The 23,356-nt window shown below is 42.0% G+C and overlaps 1 protein-coding gene across 9 annotated transcripts in view; it reads right to left on the bottom strand.

The window, feature by feature from the left end:
- Positions 1-23,356, bottom strand: part of NCKAP5 (NCK associated protein 5) — a 1,138,328-nt gene that overhangs the window by 46,883 nt on the left and 1,068,089 nt on the right. The gene's annotated exons all lie outside the window — the stretch shown is intronic.

The raw sequence follows: 23,356 nt of genomic DNA, 5'->3' as shown, positions 1-23,356 counted from the left end.
TTTTCCATCATGAGTAGTGAGAACATCTGTCTTTTGATCTCTACATCTTCAGGAGTTCTGAATGCTCATAGTAAGACCATTCCTCCACTCGCCTCCATACTGCCATTGGCAGGAGAGAAATGGAGGCTTAGTGCAAAAATGCTTCAGATAAGAATGACCCACCCTTGAGCTCTGCATCGTCACTGGAAGGATTAGAGGGGCGGGGTGGGGGGGGGGCGTTCCATATTGTCCTACTTCTGGAGGGACATCTCCCTCTCCTCCAGTCTGCCCTCTCATATCTACAGTCTTGCCACTATCATTTTCCTGGAAATCTCAGGGCTGATATCCACAGTCTTGCCACTATCATGTTCCTGGAAATCTCAAGGTTAATCTCACAAAGACTCATACATGTGTATGTATCAGTAATCACAAAAAACTTAGAACTCTGGGGTGATTCATCATCCCCTGACCCTCATCTCCATTTGAGTCTTATTTCACGTAGAATCTCTCTCCTATCCCTGCCCCTGTGCTCTTGAAACTCGAAGTAAACAAATAGAAATATTACCTACATACCCTCAGCCTCTCTGAACACCCACTTCATCTTCTAACTCTTACTGAAATCTGACTCTTCTTTGGGGAAATGGCTTCCCATGAAGCCCTCTCAAGTGGTGGCTACTTTCTTCCCTACCCCCTTTGTACCACTGGGCCTGGAGGTGCAGTAGAAATCCTCCTTCCCCTCTGTTGCCTCAGGATTGAATTTCATGTCCTCTGACTGCCATTTATTTCCCATCTTTGCTATAATCCTCTATGGATCTCCTGGTCATTTCCTCTAATTCCTTGATGATTTTAGCTTATACTATCACATTCTCTGATGTAACTCTAGTTAAAAATCTTGATGATTTCAATGTCCATGAAGATAATTATTTGAAAGCCCTGGCTGTGGTCTTCCACAGGGCTGGTCTTCCACCCACACCCACTGCCATCAAATGAAACTTCTCCTGAACCTCAATTTCAAACTTCCCAGCCTCCTCTTTTAACAGCTTATTCCTTCTAATACTTCAGCTCAACAATCTTTTGATTTGAATCTATCATCCATCGATTCTACATTTTTTTTAATGGTTCCTTATATCCCTCATGTCAACATTTTCATTTTTAGCTAACTTTGTCTTCAAGGCTCATCATTGTAATCACTTCCTTTCAAGTGCTTTCAACTCCACTGCCTTTTTCTCTGTGGTACCACCTGGCAAAGAGTTAACTTTGTGAAGTCCAACTCACTGGCTATTTTTCATTCGTGCTGCTGAATATGGATGTAGCTAAACACACAACCCTAGTCGCTGGTTTCATTTAATTCATAATTCCTAATGTCAAGTAGACAATCCTGCTTAATTTCTCTAGCCTATTGGCTCTCCCTCTCCCCTATGTGAGCCTATCTCATGCTTTCTCCTCTCCAAAATTTCAACACCTTCTTATCAGTTCTTACTCTGAGCTGATGACCTTGCTTTCTATTTTCCTAAGAAAACAGAACCAAGCAGAGGAGAATTTGCACAAGGTCCCATTCATATCTAATACCATCTGCCCATAAATTCTCCTGCCTCCTAGTTATCACGCATAAACACATGTTCCTATCTAAGGGCAGCCCCTCTACTTGTACACACCTCCTACAGCATCAGTTTTTCTCCTAATTTTACAAGATTATTTTCTTCAGTATACACTGTGTAGTCATTTTTCCTATCTAAAAAGAAAAAAAATACTTCTCCAGTGACACCATTTATTTATACCATTTACAGTAAAAATCTTGCAAGATTTATATATATTTACTGTATCTAATTCCTCTCTCCTCTTTCCTAAGCCCTCTCCAACTGGACGACCGACTTATTATTCTATGCTCTCCTTCCGGTCTAGATCTGCAGTGACTTCCAGATCACTCAAAGGTTAATTTTCAGTTTTTATGTGAGTTGATCTAACTACTGACATCATTTGATATAATTTAATCTCTTCCCCTCCTTGGGAACTTGTTTGTAATCATAACCTACATTGAAAAGTTGAGTCAGATTTAAAATGTAACTTGCTTGCAAGGCCCTAGTGACATCAAATTCTGACTTAGGAGGTGTTTACCTCTATGAGGCAAATACTGGGAGGAATTTGGAAAACTCAGCAGTGGCCACATGACTGGAAAAGGCCATTTTTCATTTCAATCCCAAGGAAAGACAATGCCAACAAATGCTCAAACTACCACACAATTGCACTCATCTCACATGCTAGTAAAATAATACTCAAAATTTTCCAAGCCAGGCTTTAACAGTCTGTGAACCATGAACTTCCAGATGTTCAAGCTGGATTTAGAAAAGGTAGAGGAACCAGAGATCAAATTGCCAACATCTGTTGGATCATCAAAAAAGCAAGAGAGTTCCAGAAAAATATCTACTTCTACTTTATTGACTATAGAAAAGCCTTTGACTATGTGGATCAAAACAAACTGTGGAAAATTCTTCGAGAGATGGGAATACCAGACCACCATGACCTGCCTCCTGAGAAATCTGTATGCAGGTCAAGAAGCAACAGTTAGAACTGGACATGGAACAACAGACTGGATCCAAATCAAGAAAGGAGTACATCAAGGCTGTATATTGTCACCCTGTTTATTTAACTTATATGCAGAGTACATCATGAGAAATGCTGGGCTGGAAGAAGCACAAGCTGGAATCCAGATTGCTGGGAGAAATATCAATGACCTCAGATATGCAGATTACACCACCCTTTTGGCAGAAAGTGAAGAAGAACTAAAGAGCCTCTTGATGAAAGTGAAAGAAGAGAGTGAAAAAGTTGGCTTAAAACTCAACATTCAGAAAACTCCGATCATGGCATCTGGTCCCACCACTTCATGGCAAACAGATGGGGAAACAATGGAAACAGCTAGAGACTTTATTTTCTTGCACTCCAAAATCACTTCAGATGGCTACTGTAGCCATGAAATTAAAGGACGCTTGCTTCTTGGAAGAAAAGTTATGACCAACCTAGACAGCATGTTAAAAAGTAGAGACATTACTTTGCCAACAAAGGTCTGTCTAGTCAAAGACATGATTTTTCCAGTAGTCATGTATGGATGTAAGAGTTGGACTATAAAGAAAGCTGAACACCGAAGAACTGATGCTTTTGAACTGTGGTGTTGGAGAAGACTCTTGAGAGTCCCTTGGACAGCAAGGAGATCCAACAAGTCCATCCTAAAGGAGATCAGTCCTGGATGTTCATTGGAAGGACTGATGTTGAAGCTGAAACTCCAATACTTTGGCCACCTGATGCAAAGAACTGACTCATTTGAAAAGACCCCAATGCTGGGAAAGATTGAGGGCAGGAGGAGAAGGGGACGACAGAGGATGAGATGTTTGGATGGTATCACCGACTCAACGGACATGAGTTTGAGTAGGCTCCACGAGTTGGTGATGGACAGGGAAGCCTGGAATGCTGCACTCCATGGGGTTACAGAGAGTTGGACATGACTGAGCGACTGAACTGAACTGAACTGATGAAACAAATTATGAAGAAAAAGGAGGACCCAAGAGCTTGTCTTTAAAATTGATGATGTCCACATTTTAGCATAAACTTCTGAAAGCCAGCTAGAACTTCAGAATTCATCTAGCCCAACACTTATTTTACACTGAGGTCCAGAAGAGAGGAGTGTTTTCTCCATTGTTATAGGGTTGGGATTACCACCTAGATCTTCTTATCCTAGTATCCAGTTTACACTGCTCTACCTTTACCTACATACCTCTTCTATGTGCATATGCATGTGTGTGTATTAAAAAATACCTTAGAAGCATATATATGCAGATATATATAGAACCATATATGAACACAAGATATAAATGCAATATTTATATGTATACACAATATAAATACTGTATATATATACATATATGTATACATACACACAGACACACACACATATAGTGGTCCTGGAGAAGACTTTTCAGAGTCCTTTGGAAAGCAAGGAGATGAAAGTAGTCAGTACTAAAGGAAATTAGCCCTGAATATTCACTGGAAGGACTGATGCTAAAGCTGAAGCTTCAATACTTTGGCCACCTGAGGTGAAGAGCAGACTCACTGGAGAAGACCCTGATGCTGGGAAAGATTGAAGGCAAAAGAAAATGAGGATGGCAGAGAACGAGATGGTTGGATAGCATCACCAACTCAAAGGACATGAATGTGAGCAAATTCCTGGAGATAGTAAAGGACAGGGAAGCCTGGCATGCTGCAGTCCATGGGGTCTCAGAGAGTTGGACAAGAGTTTGTGACTGGACAACAACAATGCTTTTTGTATTCAGAAACCTTTCCCTTCCTTCAGTTCAGAAGGAATTTGTAAAGTCATGCTTCTAATTTACTGTTACTGTTAAATCAAAATACAATAAAATTTTAAAATATTGATCTTATATTAAGTCACCTTGCAAAACATTCCTTATTATTTCTAGTAGAGCAGGTTTACATAAGTTCTTTTGTGTTTTTTAATGGACACGTCCATAACATCTAAACTGAAAGAGAGAATGCTATAAAAGAGGAGAGGAAAACTTTTTTGAAAATAACAACAACAACAAAAAATAAATGCTTGAACACTAGAAAAAGAAAGAGATAAAAGAAACAGAAACATAAGATATGAACTAGCTAAATGCACTTGTGAGAGTCAGAATAAGAGAAAATAACTAAGCAAAGGTGAAAGAAATATGATAAAAATAAGGAAAGAAATCAATAAAATACAATTTAAAAACTATAGATTGAGCAAAGTTAAAATTAGTTTTTGGAAAAGACTTGCAAAGTTTACAAACCACTGCTAAGACCGATTTAAACAAAAAGAAACATTAAATAATATTATGAAAAAAAGGAGAATGTAACTGCACATGTAGTAGAGACCAAAATGATAATAAGTAAAATCAATCAGCTAGTTTATGTCAATAAACATAAAAACTTAGACAGAGATATATTCTCATGAAACATTACACAGTTTATCAGAACTGAAGGAAGATGAAGAACCCAGAAAAATTTTATAGCTATTAATGAAATTAAAGCATCATTAATAATATTCTTACAAAGAAAATATCAGGATAAGATATTCTAACTCATACAACTTCTTAAAAAGAACAGAAAAAGAGGGAGTATTCCCTAGTCATTTTTACAAGACCAGTGTTATTTTGATAGTAAAGTATAAGAAAGTACAAGGTAAAGAAAGCACAGGAAAATAACACCACTTAGCCATTTCATCCCATTTAACAAAATGGGTTAATAATAAATTGAATAGCAATAAATAATTAAATGGTTTAATAATACATCAACAAAAACAAGACCAGGAGCTGACTGTGGCTCAGATCATGAACTCCTTCTTACCAAATTCAGACTCAAATTGAAGAAAGTAGGGAAAACCGCTAGACCATTCAGGTATGACCTAAATCAAATCCCTTATGATTATACAGTGGAAGTAAGATATAGATTTAAGGGCCTAGATCTGATAGACAGAGTGCCTGATGAACTATGGAACGAGGTTCGTGACACTGTACACGAGACAGGGATCCAGACCATCCCCATGGAAAAGAAAGGCAAAAAAGCAAAATGGCTGTCTGGGGAGGCCTTACAAATAACTGTGAAAAGAAGAGAAGTGAAAAGCAAAGGAGAAAAGGAAAGATATAAGCATCTGAATGCAGAGTTCCAAAGAATAGCAAGAAGAGATAAGAAAGCCTTCCTCAGTGATCAATGCAAAGAAATAGAGGAAAAGAACAGAATGGGAAAGACTAGAGATCTCCTCAAGGAAATTAGAGATACCAAGGGAACATTTCATGCAAAGATGGGCTCGATAAAGGACAGAAATGGTATGGACCTAACAGAAGCAGAAGATATTAAGAGGTGGCAAGAATACACAGAAAAACTGTACAAAAAAGATCTTCACGACTCAGATAATCACAATGGTGTGATCACTCATCTAGAGCCAGACATCCTAAAATGTGAACTCAAGTGGGCCTTAGAAAGCATCACTATGAACAAAGCTAGTGGAGGTGATGGAATTCCAGTTGAGCTATTTCAAATCCTGAAAGATGATGCTGTGAAAGTGCTGCACTCAATATGCCAGCAAATTTGGAAAACTCAGCAGTGGCCACAGAACTGGAAAAGGTCAGTTTTCATTCCAATCCCAAAGAAAGGCAATGCCAAAGAATGCTCAAACTACCGCACAATTGTATTCATCTCACATGCTAGTAAAAGTAATGCTCAAAATCCTCCAAGCCAGGCTTCAGCAATACGTGAACCGAGAACCTCCTGATGTTCAAGCTGGTTTTAGAAAAGGCAGAGGAACCAGAGATCAAATTGCCAACATCCGCTGGATCATGGAAAGAGCAAGAGAGTTCCAGAAAAATATCTACTTCTGTTTTATTGACTATGCCAAAGCCTTTCACTGTGTAGATCACAATAAACTGTGGAAAATTCTGAAAGAGATGGGAATACCAGACCACCTGACCTGCCTCTCGAGAAATCTGTATGCAGGTCAGGAAGCAACAGTTACAACTGGACATGGAACAACAGACTGGTTCCAAATAGAAAAAGGAGTACGTCAAGGCTGTATATTGTCACCCTGCTTATTTAACTTATATGCAGAGTACATCATGAGAAACACTGGACTGGAAGAAACACAAGCTGGAATCAAGATTGCCAGGAGAAATATCAACAACCTCAGATATGCAGACGACACCACCCTTATGGCAGAAAGTGAAGAGGAACTAAAAAGCTTCTTGATGAAAGTGAAAGAGGAGAGTGAAAAAGTTGGCTTAAAGCTCCACATTCAGAAAACGAAGATCATGGCATCCGGTCCCATCACTTCATGGGAAATAGATGGGGAAACAGTGGAAACAGTATCAGACTTTATTTTTTGGGGCTCCCAAATCACTGCAGATGGTGACTGCAGCCATGAAATTAAAAGACACTTACTCCTTGGAAGAAAAGTTATGACCAACGTAGATAACATATTCAAAAGCAGCGACATTACTTTGCCAACTAAGGTCCGTCTAGTTAAGGCTATGGTTTTTCCAGTGGTCATGTATGGATGTGAGAGTTCGACTGTGAAGAAGGCTGTGCGCTGAAGAATTGATGCTTTTGAACTGTGGTGTTGGAGAAGACTCTTGAGAGTCCCTTGGACTGCAAGGAGATCCAACCAGTCCATTCTGAAGGAGATCAACCCTGGGATTTCTTTGGAAGGAATCATGCTAAAGCTGAAACTCCAGTACTTTGGCCACTTCATGCGAAGAGTTGACTCATTGGAAAAGACTCTGATGCTGGGAGGGATTGGGGGCAGAAGGAGAAGGGGACGATCGAGGATGAGATGGCTGGATGGCATCACTGACTCGATGGACGTGAATCTGGGTGAACTCTGGGAGTTGGTGATGGACAGGGAGGCCTGGTGTGCTGCGGTTCATGGGGTCGCAGAGTTGGACACGACTGAGCGACTGAACTGAACTGAAGCAAAAATACTAACTAATTAAATGTATCAGTATATATAAAATATTACTATATTATAGATAGATTGGGTTTATCACAAGGATATAAGGCTGGTTTAATTTTTAAATATATTTATATCTTTTATTTCATTAAGAGACTAAAGGTAAAAACCACATGATCATCTCATTAGATGCCTCTATACTCTCTGATAAAAGTCAACATGAATATATGATTTTATAAAAAACCTCTTAGTTAACTAGGATTAAAACAGAATTCTGTAACATGATAAAGTTAATTTACCAAAAAATAACAACAACAAAAATACAAAAAACCATCATCCTAAATGGGGAAACACTGAAACAGCCCCTTTAAAAATGAGCCATAAGACTAGAATGCCTATCATCACTGCTTCATCACTGATCAAAGAATCTTTCTTTTAGAACTATACATCCTTTTCATAGAACTTCAGGCTAACTTCCCCCTCAAATGTAACTCTAAAAACCTGTGTTCTTAGACCCAAGGTTCAGTGTTTTGAAAGGTGGAACACTCTTCCCTGCCCCAAATCATCAGCACATTTCTTTTTAAAAATGATGCTATACAGCATGGTACATTTTATCAGAAAAAAAAAGTGAAAAGTGTAATTTGACATAGTGGTAAATCCTGAAGTATTATCCAGGCTAAATACCATCTTCCTCTGGAACCAAGGAATTAAACTCATTTTGCTTTCTGAATGCATATCTTAAAGAGCTGTTTTAGCCCATAATTTCTTTCATCTTATGATCCAACTGGTATTATACTGAATAACATTTGTGATTTAAGCACATTATGTGTGTGAACTTTGCACTCCAAAGAGACATTTTGTGGCACTGACATGATAATTTAAAAAAACAATTTTTTTTTTTTACTTTTGAGAAAGACACTGAGAAATTCTAAGACACTGGTTCATTTTATGCTTTCCTCTGAAAACCCAACTGAGTTTTTATGAAGAGAATAATTCATTTCAGAAGTAATGCTTTTCACTCATTTGACAAGCATTTATTAGGTGCCTCCTATGTGCCAGGCACTGTTCTAGGCACTGGTGATCTAACAATGAACAAAATAACACATTCAGTCCTTGTGCTGTTTAAATGTCCAGAAACACATGAGCATTGTTAATAATAACATATGACAAAGGTGTGTCCAGAAGGTTCTAGCATGGGGACCCCCAGTCCCACTCTATGTTTTCCTTTTCTCTCTGAAAACCCTCCATTATGACATTTCAGGTACAAGAAAAGTGTCTGGGTTGAACCTCTTCCAGGCTTCTGTCACCCTTCCGTACCAGAGCTGTACCTCACTGAGCCTTTACTTGTAAATTAATTTATAGCAATAACAACAGCCAGCATTAAAGGACACCTTTCAAAAAGGCATGATGCATATACTGTCTCATTAAAATCTTACATTTAAGCATTATTATTGTCATTTGATGGATGAGAAATTGAGGCTCAGAGAAGCTCAGTGATACCACATGCTATGGATATCAATTCAAGTTTTCCTGACTCCAAATCCTTCATGAGTATTTCCCAGTATATCTGGCTGTCCCATCCACTCATTCATTCATTCATGCATTCATGCATTCATACAGGTATGCATTCTTTCATCCACTATCTTAGCAAACTGTGCATTAGATACCAAAGAGAACTTTGGATTTCATGGTTCTCCTGAGCATATGCTGAGTGTAATCTTTATCCACAATCCATCAAGACCATGTTTCTCCCAGCTATTATTACTGTGTGACCCAAATGGCACACAGATCCTCCTGTCCTCCTCCCTCACCAGTGTATGGGATAGAAAATCTCAATTAAATGTTTTAATAATTAAATTCTTTCCGATGGAATAGCCTGATTTGTACAGTCATGAAGGAGAGAATGAATAAGAATAGGATACGGGGGATTAAGTCATTCTTCATTTATCAAATAAATATCCAAGAAATTCTTAGGCTACGGCACTAAACAAAACAGAAACTCCTGCCCTCGAGGAGCTTACATTCCAGCAAGAGAGAAGATGGGCAAGATAACGTCTGAGTTCTCTTCTAACACTTTTGTGCTCTAGGTTATTACAAATGAAGCGGAAAAGCAGAAAGAGAGAGAGGCAAGTTTTCTGATTACTGTTTTTCAGCAAAGGCTGCAGGACAGATTCAGGTTGAAAGGCAGATTCTGGGAACAGTAATAGTAAATCCAAGCCTGCTGATTACATGTGTTCTAGCTCACCTCTCAAACTCACTGGCACAGACAGATCACAACAACTGCAGGTTGGCATCAACTTTATATAAATTACTCTCATAAAACCACATGACCTCTGTTATGCTGTACCTTTGGGGAAGACTGACTGTCACTGCCCTCTTCTGACCCTCTCTTCACTTCCCAATTCCCTCACTAGGTCCAAGGAGAAATTCTCTTCCCCTTTATGCCAACTCAAAATCGATTATTCAAGACTGGCTCCCAAAGTCCCTTTCAGGGAGATAGCATGACTGCTTCTTGCCTTTTGCTGGAAATCCTTGTTAGCACTCAATCTCAGAGTCACAGACCATTCATACACCCGGCCCTTCAATAAGCCTCCAGTAAGCTCTTCTCATATGCCAGAGATTCAGCGGAAAAGATCACAATTTCTGCTGTTAAGAAACAAGCAGGGAGGTAGACAGGCATAGTAGTGATTTGATGGTCATGGTGAAACAAGAAGATTGTGGAATCCCAGGAGAAGGATATAAGCCCAGATCTCGAGTTTTGACTTGAGATGGTTCACTCCATTTGAAATGTGGAAAACAAGTCTTTATTTGACACAGGAAAATAAGACCCTATGACAGTCCACTATGTTAGGTTACTGAGAAGGCATTCTAAGTGGGACAAAGACGCATAAGCAGGGGTGGGGTGTCTGTAACCATACTTTTGGGAACTTACTTATATGCTGCTGATATTATTGTTAGTGACTTTTAGAATTTCTAACTTCTTCTCTCTACTATTACTACTAGACTGTGCATTCTGTGTGGGCAGGACCATGCCTCATGCTTCCTTTCCAATGCCCATAGCACTTAACTTAGAGATGAGTTCCCAACAAGCACGAGCAGAGTCCACCACAAGCATGGCCAAAGGAGAGCCCAAATGTCCTAGGAGCCTTTTCATGCACACTTAACTTCCTCTCCTTGCTCATATGCAGGCCTGTAATAGCCTCCCAAAATTAGTCACAATAGGACAGCACACTCTACGATTCATCCAGAAGACCACTGGAAACAAAGGATGTTCCTTCACCTGGCCATGGGTCGTATGATTCTTTTTGCATTAATTAGGCCTGATGGTGAAATGACTGACACAGAATATGGGGTTGAAAGGATCAGGCTGGCTAACTGAGTTATTGTACCAGAAGAAACTAAGGTCTTTTCATTTTTCTTCAGTTACAAAATTGTCTCCTTCACAGCTGGTCATAAAAGAAATTGATTGATCTTATCTTTTTTAAAGTATCTCTTTGATACAAAACTGACATAAGACAACTGGATAGTCAAAAAGAAAAGTTTGGATCCATATGTGAGGACAAAAATACACACTGTCTGGGTTACTATGAAAAAACATGAGTTTTTTAAATTAATAAACTTGCAGTGTACAAAGGCTTATCATAAAAGACCGATGGACTTGACCCTATGAAAGAAAATAAAACTTATTGCAAAGAACATCCAAAGTGACATCACAGGGAAATGAAAAAACTGGGAATGTCATGGACAATTTGTATCACAAACAAAGGAATAATCTCCCTAAATTTTATAAAGCTCTTAGAAATGGTGTTGAAAAAGACCTACATAACTCAATAAAAAATTGGGCAAAGGTTACTTGCAGATGATTCACAGATTTAGAAATACAGATGACATTTAAGTAGATCTAAGCAGAAGTTCTCAGCCTTGCTATTCATAAGATAAATAAAATTCAAACCACACTGTTTTTCACTACATTTTTCCTATGTAAGACTGGCAGAGCACAGTAGTTTGACCTTAAATTTGATGGTGAGGCTTTGGGGGATGAGGCATGTTGATCACACGTGGATGTGAAAATAGCCCAACTCCTCTGACAACGAATGCTTTTATCAGTCAGTTCAGTTCAGTCGCTCAGTTGTGTCTGACTCTTTGCAACCCCATGAATCACAGCACGCCAGGCCTCCTGTCCATCACCAACTCCCAGAGTTCACTCAGACTCACGTCCATTGAGTCAGTGATGCCATCAAGCCATCTCATCCTCTGTCGTCCCCTTCTCCTCTTGCCCTCAATCCCTCCCAGCATCAGAGTCTTTTCCAATGAGTCAACTCTTCGCATGAGGTGGCCAAAGTACTGGAGTTTCAGCTTTAGCATCATTCCTTCCAGTGAACATCCAGGACTGATCTCCTTTAGAATGGACTGGTTGGATCTCCTTGCAGTCCAAGGGACTCTCAAGAGTCTTCTCCAACACCACAGTTCAAATGTATCAATTCTTTGGCACTCAGCCTTCTTTACAGTCCAACTCTCGCATCCATACATGACCACTGGAAAAACCATAGCCTTGACTAGATGGACCCTTGTTGGCAAAGTAATGTCTCTGCTATTGACTATGCTATCTACGTTGGTCATAACTTTCCTTCCAAGGAGTAAGCATCTTTTAATTTCATGACTGCAGTCACTATCTGCAGTGATTTGGGAGCCCCAAAAATAAAGTCTGACACTGTTTCCACTGTTTCCCCATCTATTTCCCATGAAGTGATGGGACCAGATGCCATGATCTTCGTTTTCTGAATGTGGAGCTTTAAGCCAACTTTTTCACTCTCCACTTTCACGTTCATCAAGAGGCTTTTTAGTTCCTCTTCACTTTCTGCCAAATGCTTTTATACTATGACTCAAAAGTCTAAATCTGGAAATCCATTCCATAGAGGACTAGTCACATTAATTATGGTACAGCCATACAACATAGCTGTGAGAAAGAAGGAGGAAGACTTTTATGTACTGACATGGAGTGATCTCCAGGATATATTGTGAGTTGAAGGAAAACAGAACAAGATGAAGCACAGTATACAGTTTGCTTCACTTTGTAATACAAAGTATTTGTTTGCATTTCCTTGATTTGCACAAAGAAAGACTAGAAGGATGAACAAGAAAGCCGTAAAGACGGTTAACCTACACGAGGCAAGGGGCACCAAAGAAGGGAAGTGGCTTCTGTGATCAAAACAATAAAATCAAATTTTGATAAATGAGACCTGATGAAAACTCTGAGAAGCTCTCCAAATAGCTAAGGCTGCTGGATCTTGAAGCTTGAAGCTTGATGTCCAAATCATTACAGTCTTTATTTATAGGCTGTAGTGATAGAACATCAGGCCTGGTTGGGGCAGGAGGATCCGGAAGATATCTAGTTCTAGATGGGCCAAATGACGGAAGGGAGAGGCTTGCTCGATATCACTAAGTAAGTTATGGTCCAAGAAGACACAGGCATGCTTCTTCCAGCTAGCTAACTGAGTGCTTCTTCACATCTCAAAGGTCCTGTGGGCACTGTGAACAATGTTAGCATAGCTTTGGGTCTTCCCTAAAAATACTGATCCTGTCACCTCTCTTTTTATGGAATCCTAATCAAATTCAAGAAGATACCTAGAGGTTTTTTGGGGGGAGGGGCGGGAACATTCCAGGATGAAAAGAGACAATAGCCCTGGATGGGCCAAACAAACCAAGATAGAAGGAAGGCTTTTAAAAATGTGAGAAGATGAAGGTGGAAGAAAGCACTGTTTATGATGCTTCTGTAGGGGTTCATAAACAGGTGAGTAAGCTGATCAGGGGGCGGCTGGGAGCCAACCGTTAACCATTTCTGCCTGCCCAAGACTGAGAGTCAGCTTGGCCAATACCATGAAAAGAATGCTGTCTCCTTTTCTAATTAAATTTCTTAAAGAGTATGCTGATTTATTCATTTATAATAAAATTCATGGTCTAATTAAAAATGGAACTTTTCCCCACCTGATCCAGCCTCACCATATTTCTTGGGTCTCATGTAATTGAACCTGGAAACAATGATCCTGAGTGATAGCTTGGGATATTGCTACTCATTGCAAAAATAAATAATAAAGGATGGAGGATGCTACTGGGCTTGTTTCATGGAAGTTTAAATCAGTTCTTTCTTATTTAGGCTGAATTTTAACAACAGATAAAGAGACTATGATATTTCCCTTAATGAAACTGTATAACCCTGGCTAAGTTATGAGGGGGCTTTATAACCTTTCTGAGGCTATAGCCTAACATTATTTCAGCCCACAGTTTGCAAGGTCCATGTGCCCTCCTCCCCTTTTCTGATAACCTCAACCTTAAATTCTAGGAATTGTTCTCTTCTTCAATATATTTAACACAGTTCCACTCATGTTTATTTAGCACTCTGCAGGTTGGAAGCCTTGTGACATCCATTTTCAAATCTGAACTATTCCATGAGAAGGAGGCAAGGTGGACATTGGATGGCAGATGAACAAAGGCTCAGAAAAGCTAACATTACTGGTTCAGGGCCACAAAGTGTACTCATAAGAACACAAGTGTCCTAACTCTCACTTACAGGCATGTCCCACACATTTCGCCAAATGGCCCATTGCTTTTGGTTTCTAAATTGTGAAAAGTTCACAGAGAACAACAGAGTTGTATGATTTGCTGAATGATACTTGACATTTTCCTGGAAAAATTCCTAGTTGCTTGTTAGGAAGGGAACCCTGTTTTTTCCCTGAGCTCATCTGCTTGGTTGTATAGTACAAGATAGGTTTCTAGGGTTTTGGCTGGTTGAAGAGGGCTGAGTGGGGTGGGAGAACATGAGAAATGGTGTCTGCCATTTTTCTTCAAGTCTGAGAACAAAATACTCTAAATAATTAGAATGCATCTGTCTCTTTTCTCCTACATCTCAAAGATTTGCACATCACATTCACTTTTTTCAAACTTTAATAATTACCTCTAGAAAGATTTTCCCTGAATACCGAGCCCTTTATTTTCCCCACAGACCCCATTTCTTCAACAGAGCTCCTTCTACTGACCCTGCATTTTTATTCCTGAGATTTATGTTAATCTTCCTAGTCTTAACCGTTCTGTGGAAGAGTTCTGGCAAGGGGCCCTTTTTAAATATCACTGTGTGCTTTTTAGCCAAGCATGAACTCTGAGGTCCCCCAGGAACTCCAAACACCTGTGGAAGATGTTTTTTTCTTCTTTTAACATCTAATTGCAATTTACCTACTTTACTAGAGCAGCATGAGGATTAACTGTCCTCGGGTAACTTTCAAGTCTGTAAAGGATTTCCGCCTCCTCAGGGCACATGTTCTCTAAGAGAGACAGAAATGAAATACTAATAAGAGACTTAATGGGTCTCAGCCTTAAACAATCTGTGCTGTGTTAGCGCTTCAGACAGTCGCAGTGTCCCTGACACTCAGACAGAAGCACAGAACAGGCTCCACAGGCCAGCGTGAGAGGCCCAGACAGGAGCACACATGTCCCTTCTGAAGCCCCTTGGAGAGGGAGCACACCCTGACCCCAAATCAGGCAGCTGGGCCAGGCCTGGGGCAAATGCACGGCAGGCAGGGGGATTTCTCTGCTGTTATAGTTTGGCGCAAATATTTGACAGCTTGTGCTTCCCAGCAAACATTTCTGATACCCAGGGGTTAATTTTGTTAGGCTGCTTCTTGGCCCTGCTGACATCCTGTGCTTGACAAGGCTTTGTTATTAGGGGCAGCCCTGTGCCTTATAGGAGGTTTAGCAGCATCCACGCGCTCCATGCACCAGACAGCAAGCTCCTCCTCACCTGTGAGTTGACAGCCCACAGTGTCTCCAGACATTGCCAAATGTCCCCTGGGTGTCACAATCACCCTGTTTGAGAGCTACTGGGCTAGACGACCCAGTATGAACAGTGGGGGTATTCCTCAGATTCTGTGTAAGCTCTACGCAAAAGTCATCTCAGGCACTCTTCCGGGGCTGCAAGGTGGCAAGAGGCCTTGGGGGTTTACCAGACTCCACTTCCTTCTGCTCCCCCTGCATGAGACTGAGGGGTGCACACGTTTTCACAGATGAAATGGCATCCAATTCATGGCTTATTTATTTAGATCCATTGCCCAGCTTTCTTTCAGTCCTGGCAGCGAAAGATGGCTATTTTGCACAGCATTCTGTATCATTTGCTCCCCCCACCTATTCCACAACAAGCAGGGAGTTGCTCTGCACTTTGAAATTCCACTCTGCAAGCTTCTGTTTAACTGTTTGGGGCTATAATGGGTAGTGCTGGGGGGCGCTGCGATAATGGTGGTGGGGGAGGGGAGAACATCCATCACAGAGTGACAAACTCTGGGGGGTTGGTATCTCTTCCCTCCAAAATGTCTCATTAGGGTCCCCAGACTTGGTCTCCATCTCCTCTGTATCCCGCAGTCCAATTTAATTGAGCGACGGCTTTGCCACGGCACACTGCTCTTTCGACAGGAGGGTAAACTCATTCTGTCCATCGTGACATTTGCTTTCTTAAGGGCCTCCCAATATGCAGCTTTAATAATTAAATGCAAGTCACATCGCAGCCTCCTTTTTCAAGCCTGTCTGAGGACACAGTGGGTTCTTTCTGATGGTTAGCTTCTGACCACGTGGGTTTTAAAAGCTAGTGGGGTTTTTTGTTTTGTTTTGTTATTGTGCATGACACTTTTCTCCACAAAAAACAACAACAACAACAATAACAAAAAAACACTTCAGCAGACTGCAAACCCAATCGTAACAGCTGAAAGGGCCGTGGTGGATAAATAGTGACAGAGAGAAATCTGAGACCCTGGTTCCGGCAAGGGTCTAAGAACAGCCTGCTTGACACGGTCAGGAGTTTCCATTTGTCATCCAGGAAAGCTTAATGCTAGGACAAAAGTCCCTCGTGTTTTATTGCATGTGTTCATTCTCCTAGGGTCAGGATGGGTTTGTCAAATATAAAGCTAATCTTTAAAATGATCTAAATAAGACAGAAGATCCAAGGACTAAAGACAACTCTTACCTGCGGTGTCCATTTCAAACAAAAGATTTCTCCTGGGAGAACTCAGAATGATTATAATGAGTTTGGATTTCGTTTAACCCAATGCCGATTTTGCACATTACAACGATTTGTCATCTTTAAGTCATATGCCAGATGAACGCTTTAAAATAGATGCAACTTTGCGTGAATTCTCCACAATATAGCAAAATCTGATTGCTCTATTAATAGCCAAAGTCCTTGGCCTTGGCAAGACAGGGTGGCAGCGTCTTTAAAATTCATCATCTCTGCATAATTAGTTGTGAATCTCGAAATATTCAAGCTGAGGAATTAACCAGGAACTGGAGCCATTATCCTTCAGCGTCTCTTTTAATATTGGTCCACAGTCATCATGTCCTTGTGTTTTTCTAATTACTGCAAAACCAACTGTTTTTAACTCAACTGTCCTGACTCTGTAATTTTTGAACGCAATCACCTTGAAATGAATAAAATGTACTTCTTGTTCAGGGAATTGGGGCTCGATTAGGGGAACATCATTGGGGGCTGTGGGACCATGATTCTGAAGCTTTGCTCAGTGGACCTGATTTGTGTATTTGAGCCTGAGGGGCCTAAGGTGGGAGGGGGAGCTCCTGAAAGTAAGTTCAGGACCCCGTGATCTGTAGACCCTAGTGGGAAGTCAATTTGTGAAAAATTAAAAGGAAATGAAATTCTGGTTCCTCACCCTGAGGAGCCAACAGCATGGCCTTAGGCAGCAGAACACAACTGTTTAGGGTTCTTGACCAGCTCCTATCTCAGCTGATGTTTTGCATCTGTAGGTCTGATTAGAAGCACTGAGGGAGCAGGGCTGTGTCACTAACTTGCCCTCAATCCCCAGTGTCCAGCACTGGCCTGGATACAGATTAAGAGCTGAGGAAACCAGATGAACTCGTTTTAACTCTCTTCTTTGCTTCTGTTCTTTCTGTCAATACTATTCATCCACTAACTAATGCAACTTGGAGATTTTCACAGAACAAATATCCCAAGATTGAAGGTTCTCAACAATTACATGTCTCTTTCAGGTCTCAAAGGTATGGTGCAGTGTTATCAGGAAGAATGGACTCTCTGTGACAGTAACTCCCACACTGGGGCAGAGATGAAAACCAAGCCAGGGGACATGCAACCATTTAAAAGAAACAAAAAAAAAACCACAGGAGTCTGATACGCCTCCAACAGTCCCCATGAAGAATCATCACGGAAGAGGAAGCTAAAGTACATCTACACCTTTGAGAAAAATTGGAAAAATGGATTCACCAATTTCTCTAGCATAACCGTCCAGAGAAGGAGAAATGTTCTTATTGAATTTCCTTCTGTAGATAGCTGCTCTGAGTCATTCTTTCTCTGGTACAAAGAATGGCCCAAGTGGATGACGGATGTTGCATGAGGAGCTAACAAGGCCTTAACCAGTCCTGTGCTGCATTTTAATTCAATAGTCAGGAAGCTGTTTAACATTTATTCAGCACTTACGTTGTACCAGGCCCTGTGCTAAGTGCAGAATATGAATAAGAAACAATCTCGGCACTAATGAGACACCTGAATATGCAAAGAAATAATATAATCTCGAGGGGCAAGGGACACAAATAAACATAGGGCAAGGCAGGAGAACAGACAAGTATGAGTAACTTGGGCATGGCTGATGGAGGAGCAATGGGAAGACTTCCTGGAGGAGGTAAAGTCTGAACTCTCAAAGACACAGTAGGAGTTACATAAAGGTTAGAATAGAAGGGTGTTGGAGTAAAAGCCATTCCAGGAAGCAAGACCACTAGAGCAAAGCCATGGAAGTCCCCAAGGGCATCATGTGCTCAGGACAGAACAAGCATTTCAATGATGCCTAGAGTGCTGAAGAACTGATGCTTTCAAACTGTGGTGCTGGAGAAGACTCCTGAGATCCCGTGGACAGCAAGGAGATCAAACCAGTCAATACTAGAGGAAATCAACCCTAAATATTCATTAGAAGGACTGACACTGAAGCTCCAATACTTTGGCTACCTGATGCAAAAAGCCGATTCATTGGAAAAGACTCAGATAATGGGAAAGATTGAGGGCAGGAGGAGAAGAGGGTGAGAGGATGAGATGGTTGGATAGCATCACTGACTCAATGGACCTGAATTTGAGCAAACTCAGGGAGATAGTGAAGGACAGGGATGCCTGGCGTGCTGCAGTCCATGGGGACAAAAAGAGGTGAACACAACCTAGCGACTGAACAACAGCAACAAAGTTTAAGACAGGAAATGGAGAAAGATGAAGTCAGAAAGGCAAGGTCAAAGTGGGCTTTGTGAATCTTACAAGTGGAAGACACTGGATTTTGTCTGTGAATAAGAACGATTTTAAGCAAAGGAAGAATATGATGGGATTTCATACTTTGTGGCAGCATGAATGGGACAGGCAGGGAGTTGAGCAGGGAGGGGAGCAAGGAGGCAGTGGGCATGTTGACCAAATGAAGGCACTACTGGGGCAGCAGCAGAAAGGCTAGAGATTGGGTAGGTGTGAGGAACAGCTCACCAAGAAGCCAGCAGAACCTTTGGCCTGCCAGGAGGTAGAGGCAAGAGAAGGAAGAGTCTACGAAAACTTCCAGCTTCATAGTTTGTGCTAAAAGAATGGTGAGACCATCAGCTAAGACAGAGAGTCGGCGAAACAGACATTTCTACAGTGAAAAGGAAAGGTCTTGGCTTGGATTTTTGCCCTTGAGATACCTGGCAGGGTAGGTGATGGTGGTGGGCAGCCAGATGGATGAATCCAAAGCTTAGTGGAGGGGTCTTAGAGAAATTGCTGTTTCAGGTGTGAGACTGAGCTTCACTGCTGCAACTCTGCTGGGCTGTCCCTATTTTACATTCTGGCCCTGGTCTGCTCTCTGTCCTTCATCTTCCTACCTCTGTACCTGGCTCCTTCCTGCCTTCTCCCAGGTCCTACCTGCAGGAAGGGGGTAGGAGTGTTTGTTATGCCCAACATGGCAATTCAGAACAGACAGCTCCATGGAAACAAAGCCACAAACTTACTTTGCCCACTCCCTCACCCGCTGCGCCACCTACCCAGCTCCTAACTCCTGCTTCTGCTGCTGCCTCTCTACTAACAACCTGGGCTTTCTACACATATTTCAAAGTCACGCTATAGAAACCAACTTTTAAAGTAAAGACGTGTATTTACTTGAGTCCTTTATGAGCCCATAGGCAGGGTTTTAGAAAGTAGGACTCTTTTGCATAAGGGGTAGAGGCCACTGAGTGCCCATTTTCTAGAAGCCTTGGAGGACAGATTGCCAATGGCAGGTACCCTCCTTACCTGAGGCATATTTCAGTGGACCAGGGAGAGACGGTGTGTTCGAGAGAGGCCAACTCTCTGGGACAACTTCCACTAAGGCTTTAAGATATGGAAAATTCCATCCTACGGGTTGGGAATCTCCATTACAAACCTTGTTACCGAAAGAGTGAATCAGCTCATGGGGGAAGAGTGGGGGAAGGGTAATCTCACCTTGCAGACAAAGGAGATAAAAGCAAGACAAAATTGTGACTCCAAAGGGAAGAAAATCTCTACCACCTACGTAAGGCATGCACTGTTTACCGTGTTTTTCTTTTGTTTCAATCTTCTTATCAACTTTGTCAACATCCAAAAAGTTACTGGTGCTGCAGCAACCCTAAACGCCCCTTTCCAGGCTTGCAGGAAGCCAGCACACACCCAGAGCTACGCCAGCTGTCTGGACACATTTTCTCTTTCTGGCAGCACTGACATTAGCGGGGCTGGGGGTGGCTGGGTCAGTCAGAGTGGACAGATGACAGAGCTCTGGCAACAAGTCCCATTTTACAGACAGAAGGCAGATGCCTGGCGAGAGGGACTGATTTTTGTGCTGGTTGTGCTGCTTCCAGTTACTCTGCATCTTATTCTCAAGAAGCACCAATGGGCCCAGAGGCTATAGCAATAGAGTGAAAGAAACCTCTCAAATAGGGATTTGTTCTGGTTGGAGGAAAGAGGATAAGCACTATGAGGATAGAGAGAAAAAAAACTGAGGCTAGGACTCGCTTCATTTTGCAGTGCAGTAGGAAAAAAAAAAGAAAAAAAGTTAAAGGAGCAAGTTCTCTGTCCACCAAGATCCATAGCCACCACCTAATGTGTATTCTGTATTGCTTTGCACACCTCATTTAAACAAGCTAGGTTAAAACTCTGGACCCTAAAGTGATTTCTTTCATACTCAGGTATGTCATCCTCATGCAGAATCAATTTATCTTAATCTTGTTTCCTTTTTGAAGATGTTTTCAAACTGCCTTTAGACCATCCCTCCCCCACCCCCACTTCCTACCCCCAGAACCCCACTGTCAGAGTAAGAGACAGGTCTCAATATGAAATCTGTGTCCTTCTTTTTAGCAAGTAGCATATTGAACCATGGTATTCTTCCTTGACACATTCTCTCCACTCAGCTTTAGGAATGCCACACACTCCTCTTTGCTCACTGCTGGCTCCTGCCCAGTCTCCTTTGTTGGTTTTTCCTCTTCTCCTCTCTGGCCCCCTTCTGATCTCAGTGGGACCCAGGACCTTAGATTCCGTCGGCACACTGACATCCAATTACCTCTCCAGACCAGACTTGACCTGCCCAACCCCAGGCTCACACAGCCCACCACCTAGCTGAGAGGCCTGGGACCTGGGACTCTGCTGCAGTGCTGCAATGCTTTCACCTGGACATACCTCTCCTCGAGCAGAGAAGTACAGAGAAACTATAAAGGACTAAAAATAACTGTATGTGCATGCAGTTAGGGACAGATTCCGGAATATAAGCTAGAGACCAAAAAACCCCACTGCCACTTACAAAGGGCCTGGAGCAAAAGCAGGGTACTGTGCATGCCTCCTGCACACAACACAGTCTAAGAGGTGGGCAAACCACCCAAGCCATCCCTCTGGCTCAACTCCTGGACACATCTCTACCCTCACCCCATATAAGGAACAAGCTTGCCCCCTTCCTTAGGGAGTGAGCAAGGGAGCCTGGTGTTTGTTCTCACTCCCCACTACTGCAGCAGGAACCCTAATAAAGCCTTGCTTGAATATCTTATCTGACCTCTGATCAATTTCTATTGATGAAGGAGGCCAAGAATCTTGGTGGGCAACATATTCACACCTCTGCTTGCTTTCTGGGCAAGCAACTACTGATCAGCTTCCTCAAGCCGCAACCTCAGTCTTCTCATTTCGGTGGGCAGAGGGCTGTCCTTTCTAGGAGCCCAACCTGGAAGCCACCCTCGACTCTGCTTCTTTCACTCCACCTCCAATCTATCAATGACTCGTGTTTATTTTTAATTAGAACTGGAATGAGACCATTGTCACTCCTTGTGTTGTACCAGCTATTAATATTTAAAGTTAATTAGAATTTAAAAAATAGAGGAAAATGGAACTCTTAGAGAAACTATGGCAAAAAATTAAATTAGAAAATCCAGTTCTATTCTCACACTAGTCATACTGCAAGAACTCCTGAGTCCTGTGTGGGTAATGGCCCTGGTACTAGACAGAGCTGATACAGAACATGCTCTTCACTACAGACGGTCCTATTACTAGCTCGTGCTGCCCACTCCTTCACGGGGACCATCTTGGTCTCAGCCACTAACACATGTTGCTTGGATAAGTATAATGGCCTTCTAGTTGACCTGGCTTCTTCAGTCTTCTCAAAATAGCAGCCAGAGTGGTCCTTGGACAGCACCTCAGATCATGCCACTGCTCTGTTCAGATTGCCCAAAGGCCCCCATGGATGGCTCTCAGGGGAGAAGCAAAGTCCTCAGAAAGGTGAGCAAGGCCTTACAAGAGCTCTGACTCCTTCTCCATTCATCTGACCTCATCTCCTAGTCTTCCAACATCCTCCTTCTGCCACAGCTTCAAGGTGTCTGCACTGATTGTTCCCTGGCTGAGAATGTGCTTCCCCAAGACGTCTTCCGGGCTCACTCTCTCCTCCTCCACATCTCTGCTCAAATACCACCTTCTCAGTGAGCCTTGGGCTTCGCTGGTAGCTCAGATGGTAAAGAATCTGCCTGAAATGCAGGAGACCTGGGTTCGATCCCAGGGTCAGGAAGATCCTCTAGAGAAGGAAATGGCAACCCATTCAAGTACTCTTGCCTGGAGAATCCCATGGACAGAGGAGCCTGGAGGGTTACAGTCCACGGGGTTGCAAAGAGTTAGACATGACTGAGTGATTAACACAACAACAGTGAGACTTGTTCTGACTTGTTCTCTATTGAAATTTTAACATCTGATCCCCCTCTTCTCCCTTTGGACCAACCACCACTCCTGAGAAGTCCTGTTCTTCCATATCCTATCCTCCTTTACTTGTCTCTTCCATATCTCCTTTCAACAAAATATATTCATTTACTAGTTTATTCCAACCAGGAGATGCAAGAGACACGGGTTTGATCCCTGGGTCAGGAAGATCCCCTGCAGTAGGAAATGGCAACTCACTCCAGTATTCTTGCTTGGAAAATTCGACGGATAGAAGAACCTGGCAGGTTACAGTCTATGGGGTGGCAAAGAGTCGGACACAACTTAGCAACTAAACACCACCAACAAATACCTATCTTTTACTGCCTGGCAGAGATCTTTGTTCATTCCTTCACTGCCAGAAAGCTGGCCCAGAGGAGGCCTTTAATAAGTATTTGTTCAATAAATGTATGAAATTAGAGCCAGGAAGAACAGTTAAGGATCAGTGAGGTGAGGTTATTCACTGTGGATCCATGCTAAGCGCAAGGAAGGAGCTAGACTAGCAGCTGGCCTGGCCTTCAGCATCTTCATGGAGAAGGACCCTTGACGATTAATTCCCCTTCCCCTTAACTGTTACAACAAAGGGACACTGACAGACCCCTGAGAGCTTACAAGGACAATAGCCTAACTAAAACGCCAGCGGTATTAGCCACTTTCCTTTTGGTAAGTCTTTG

The sequence above is a fragment of the Ovis canadensis genome, chromosome 2 (genome assembly GCF_042477335.2).
Source record: "Ovis canadensis isolate MfBH-ARS-UI-01 breed Bighorn chromosome 2, ARS-UI_OviCan_v2, whole genome shotgun sequence".
Lineage (NCBI taxonomy): Eukaryota > Metazoa > Chordata > Mammalia > Artiodactyla > Bovidae > Ovis > Ovis canadensis.
Note: the sequence above shows the minus strand (reverse complement) of the source record. Positions and strands in the feature narration are given on the sequence as shown.